This window comes from Urtica dioica, chromosome 11 (assembly GCF_054948205.1).
Source record: "Urtica dioica subsp. dioica isolate 48M chromosome 11, U.dioica_male_clone48M_v1_H2, whole genome shotgun sequence".
Lineage (NCBI taxonomy): Eukaryota > Viridiplantae > Streptophyta > Magnoliopsida > Rosales > Urticaceae > Urtica > Urtica dioica.
Genome location: NC_142766.1, coordinates 17,905,876 through 17,912,087, shown reverse-complemented (window position 1 = coordinate 17,912,087; position 6,212 = coordinate 17,905,876). Strand labels below are relative to the sequence as shown.

Genomic DNA, 6,212 nt, shown 5'->3' with positions numbered 1-6,212 from the left:
TCGAGAGATGAGATCGATAGAGTGAAGAATCAGTCTTCAGGGAATTATCGAACTCGATATAGTGCATACTGCATAGAGCTAATCGCATTAGAGCTTGAGTTGATTAAGCTATTTTTGTGTGAGACATTGTAATCCTAATGTATTCGTTCTTTATTTTACACATTTTATTTTCTAGTTACATAAATGTGTTTTTTGTTGCTTGGTCATTTTTCATTCTTCTTTGCAATTTTGAAAACATATTTTTGGGGTTTAGTTATAGATGCTCTTACAGAAAGCAAAGGATTTATAGAATCATGTTTAATTACCTATTATGTTTTGTTTTTAGTCAAAGAAACTTGTTGATATGTGCTTGATATGTTAGCAATTTATATGATTAAAATTTATTAAGATTTTTCTTATAAGTAAGGTTTATGTATCAATACCATGACGACCATCAAGTGTAAACTCTGTATAAATCATGAAAATTGTAGAGTAAAACACGACGAGTAAGCAAGACCTAGTAGATCATCGTAGAGCTATGGTAGAATACAGATGAAAGCACATGATGTTTACTAAAGTTGTGCATTTTTTAAGTTAAAAATTCGTCGGGAAAAATTTAAAAATATTATATAAATTTGGGCTAAAAATAAAAAATATATATATATATATATATATCTATATATATTAAAAAATTTAGAGTAAATATTATAATTTCTAAAAGTTCAGGGAGGGTATTTGCCCTCCTGGACCTTAGGTGACTCCGCCCTTAAATGTGAGCTATTATAATTCTTATCTCTTCTCCAGGTTTTACGAAGAAAACTCTCTTAAGTGTTCTTAGAGAGTGTGATGTGATTACTTGAATCGTGCTTGAAAGATAAATCTTTAAGAGGTTTTCGCGTTTGAATCTTTACAAGAATTGACTTTGTTCGAGAAAATAGATTTGATGTTTCTATTGCGGTAATAGACTGATGTCATCTCCAACCGTACTGCATTTCTCACACACGTAGTATGGTGGAGCTCCAACCGAAGTTCAAAACCCACTGCAAAATGTACTTTTTAAGGAAAAATGAATAGTACAACACTATATATAGCGTTGCAGTAGTCATTACTGCAAAAATGTTTAATTAATTACGTTTTAGACCCAATTTTTAATTATTTATACAAATGGGCATGAAATGAAAAATTATTTTATTTTTGCCCCCAATTAAAAAAAAAAAGAGAGATATAAAAAAATAAGTCTTAAAAACATGGGCTGGAAAAAAATAAAATAAAATGATATTAAAATAGATTAACCATATATTACACTAAAAATTGAAACATTAAAATAACACAATGGAAAAAATAAATTCAATAGATAGAGAATAATAGAAAATAACACAATGGGTACATAATACATTAACAAAACGTAAATCTAGTAGGCTGGAAGGTTAGTACCGGATCCTCCAATATAGTAAAGTATTGGGACAATGAGTCAGAAGTATGAGGTGTGTTTTGAGATTGTTGTTTTTCGGCTCTATTTTGCAGAGTTCGTGTTTGTTCACCCTCGACATATGCACGAATATTGAGATGTTTTATTGAATTTAAAGACGGTGGTGGATGAAGATACATGATTTTAATAGTTTATTAATCGTTATAATCAAGTAAGAGATAAAGACGCACACATTGCACTTCGAAATGTGTTGGTTGATCATTTGTGGGAGGTGTATTCTAATTCCGATATATAGTTACGATTATTTATGTGTATTGTTGTACTTTTTTGTGGATGTGTTTTGTTACACTTTGAAATGCATGTGTTTTGTTGTACTTTTTTTTTTTACTTAATAAATATTTATTTAAGTAAACGTGTATTTATATTTAAATTATTTATGGACTAATGCAAGTATTTAGCACTAGAACAATTTCAAATTCAAATGATCTAGTTGAAAAGCAGCAAATAAATTAAGGGTATAAATAAACATAAATGGAATATTAAAAGAATATTTCATATGAAAATGAAAATAGAGTTCAATTGAAGATGAGGATCAATTTGATATGACATTTATTGTAAAATATAATTAAAAAAAATTAAGTATTAGGTTGGAGATGCTCAAAGGAATTCGATTTTAAGGGCGTATTTGAACTTTGGATAGCGTGTAGAGTTTTTTTTTTTTTTGTAATGTTGAAAATAATATTATTAGTTATTTTTTAGCTTAATATTCAGTGTAGCATTATTAGACCAAAACATAAAATTTGATATAAAATCTACATTGTATATAGTGGAAAAAACAATAATACCCGCATTGGTGATTGTTGCGATATTTTATGATCAAGCACGCAAGTGTACTTATTGAACAAGTAATATAGTTACGGAAGTAACGGATGTCGAACCCACAAAGACTAGTTACTCAAGCGACCGTAATTAACCCATGGCGAATTGATTTCAAGATGATTCGAGGAGCGTGATGTGAATAATGCAAAATTAAATTGACAATTAAACAAAACAGAAAATGAACACGGATTCCAAACGCGAGAAATAGGGGTCACGATTTCAACGGGCAACAAAGAATCGGGGGTTTCGGGTTTGAACAAATACGACTACTTCTATGTAAACTAATTTCACTCTCTCTATTTTATTCACTAGTCTCTCTCGAGTAATCTAGCAAACCTATGCAAATGTCGGATTATATCCTCTCGGCCTCAAATCCTCTTAAAGCAATCACACGCAATAAGCACAAGAATTCAAGCAATTACGGTTGTGTTTGGTAGTTAACTCAAAAAGGTTTTGTTTTCTATTTTCTAATTTTTGTAGTTGTACTGAAAAATTATTTTGCAGTTGTTTTCAAAAAGCTGTTTGGTACAGTTTTCATTTTTGTTTTTGAGAAAGTGAAAAAACTGAAAAAGTGTTTGGTATAATTTTCATTTTTGTTTTTGAAAGAATGAAAAGAGAAGATGAGGAGAAAGAGGAGAGAAGAGAAGAATTTTTTTTTCAAAAACACCTTTTATTTGTTTTTAGTTTTCGTTACTTTTTTCCAAAACAACTTCAAAAAATTTTGAAATTTTTTTCCGAAAACACCTTACCAAACACATTTTCCAGTTTTGTTTCCTATTTTCACTTCTTGAAAACTCAAAAACAGTTTTTGAGTTGATAAACAAACGCACCCTACACAATTGATCTAAGCCGTTTAGCAACCTAGAAACAATATGTTGACTAAATCAAAAACAAGAGTCTCTATTCTATCTCAAGTAATTAAACACTCTTAAAAGATTATTCTAAAGTTGATCAAGCATAAGAACATGATGAAGAACTATTTCAGTCAAGATTACAAATTCCAAAGCAATCAAAGTATTATCTAACCGTATGAAACCCACTAACTAAACTAAACCAGCTACATCGCAACCCCATTAAAGAACTAGCCTCGAATGAAATTCATGATCGTAGACAAGCATAAAATAAGTATAGAAAGCACAAGAATGAATATGGAGAGCAAAAGAGAATTCATAATAACTGAAACCAGAGATTCACAATAATTCAGAGTTTGCAAAATAAAAGTAAAGAGAAGGAAAGAAGAAAAACTATTAATGGAGTTCAAGTGCACATCGCAGGAGTTGTCGATTCCAACGAAGAACGCTATCTCTCCTCTCCAAAGCTCTCAAAAGGTGCAAAGTAGAAAAAAAAATACAAACTAGAATGAATGAAGGATGTGTTTTTAGCTACAAGAGGTGTTTAAAAAGGTTGGGAGTATATTTTTCGGAGTAAATCTGGGCCTTTAGATGAAATCTAATGGTCCAAATTCGCTTAAGATTCGGAGAAAATCTTTTAAAAATCGTCGTCGGTGCGCCGCGTCAGACTACATCGCGCCGCCCTCCTTCTCCAACGCGCCGGGTTCATAGCCATGTTTCAGCGTGATCTGTTTCAAGAAAAATATCATGGCGCGTCCAGTCTTCACCGCGGCGTAGATCCTGTGCGGCGCGTTCAATGCTGAATCCAGTCTTCTAGCGTTGACTTTCTTCATAATATTTTCATTTTTCTCCGTTTGGACTCCTGGAAGCTCCAAAATAGGTCCAAAGTCATCCTAGCTCTCGATCATACAACTAAGACCTGAAAATCACTTGAACACTCATAATAACCGCCAAACTCACTTAACAATATGCTAAATTCAAGCTAAATGAAGTTGGATTCGTACGTAAGAAACACACTCATCAGTGATGATATCTAAACAAGTATAATTTAAGAATTTTTCTAACTCTATGCATGTTTTTGTTTTTAAGCATCAGCTTTGAGCATATCTGATAAATATTATGGAGAAAGTACTTATATTGATCTATTAAAAAAAAAAGTACTTATATTGAAATAGTTTTATATATGGATGTGATCATGTGAGGGTGCGACACGTGAACGAGTAGCCCTGGCCTGCTATATATAGACTTAGGTCAACAAGTTTGACCAAAAGTTCATGCTTGATTGACGTGTCTGATCAATGAGCTATACTCTATCGCCTAAACCCTAAACATTCAAATCTTTTAGTTTCTTGCAACTCTTCTTTTTTTATCGTCGTTGCTTCAAAATATCACGATCCATCTTCTCAGGGAAGACCAAGATCTTATTCCTCGTGATCATCATAATCCGAATATTATCGTACTGGTGGGACCGCATTAGTAGGCATCTACACAATCAGATTTCACTTTTCTTGATCGGTCGGTGCATATACAAAATCTCTGTTATGCTTTTAGATTTATAGGCATATATGATTCGTGAGTGTACAATAGTCTGCATGAGGTGCACAGCTTTTTGCATGAATCCAGCTTTGAGCAACTGAACATACGTTTTCACTAGCTGACAAAAAGCTAAGGACAAAACCCAACATAAAGGGAAAAACTATTCTTTAGCTTGACCCTACCTCTCTAAAAAATAAAAATAAAAATAACGCCTGTAATTATTTGTGGTTAGTGTACACTGTAAAATACGTCGACGTACATATGGATATAGTAGTTCACGTGCTAGTCGAGAAATGTGAAGAAAAAAAAAAATATATATATATATATATTAGGTCTGAATACGATTGCGTATAATTTTGAGCGAGTTGATCTGATTCTACGTATTGGTCATTTTAAACTAAAAACAAAACTTCTTTGGTGGGTTAGTCACGTTTATAAATAGTTCACGTGCTAGTTGTTGAAATTTGAAGAAAAAAAAATATCACGTACAAATACGATTGCATATAATTTTGAGCGCTGAAGGACACAAGTAAAGTCAAACTATGAGCTTGACCAGGCTGGTAAATGAACTGAACCCAGCTAGCCTAGAAGCACGTGAGAAGATATATGCATTATACGAAGAAACAGAAGATTCGCCATATATTATATATAATATATAATTCTACAGATTAGAGTTTGGAAATAAAAGTTAAGACCAAACTAGTAGCCTAAAAATCACAAATGTCTAAACTCTTTGCCAAAAAAAAAAAAAAAAAAAAAAACTAGCTAGACACATACGTCGTCGATATTGTTGGTGTAATCGTGCGAGTCTCGGACCTGAAAGAAAGACCGGTTCTTGACAACGATGTCGTACATATGAAACGGCTTGAGGGATGAGAATCTGAGGGGGAGAGAGATGAGGTGGCACGAGGAGTCGGAGCGGTGGAACTGGACCAGGTCGGGTCTGTCCGGGTTCAGAAACCGAGTCCAGCCGAGCTCAGCGAGTCGGAGCTCGAGATCGGCGTGGGAGCGGATGACTTGCTCCGCCGGAACGTAGACGAGAACCTTGGGCCTCGCTCCCGGCGCGGTGGCGGTGGCGGTGCCGGTGAACGGCGTCGTATTGGCGTCTCTCTGCTCGAAGGACTCTCTGGTTGGGTAGCTTATCAGCCTCGTCACCCCGTTTTTGCCGAATATCCACACTCCTGACATTTATATTAGTGTTGGTGTGTGTGGTCTTAGGGCGGTCAATAGAGTATAGGAAGAGCAGTGAATGCGGTGATTATATAATACATATATATATATATGTACATATATATCTGCTTATTGTCTGATTTCTAGTGTACTACTACTATTATACTTAATTATTATCAGTATATACCCATAGATTTCCATAAATGTATAGATATAAGAGATTAAAAAAAATGTATATATATTGCAGTAAAATTTAATTGTATGAATGGAAGAGATATAAGAATTATATATATATATATATATATATATATATATATATATATATATATATATATATATGATATATAGTAATAGAATCACGAGCGATT

At 33.2% G+C, this 6,212-nt stretch overlaps 1 pseudogene; it reads right to left on the bottom strand.

Moving 5' to 3' along the window:
- Window positions 1-3,806: 3,806 nt before the first annotated feature.
- Window positions 3,807-5,888, bottom strand: LOC149381900 (flowering-promoting factor 1-like protein 1 pseudogene; annotated as a pseudogene).
- Between the last annotated feature and the right edge of the window lie 324 nt (window positions 5,889-6,212).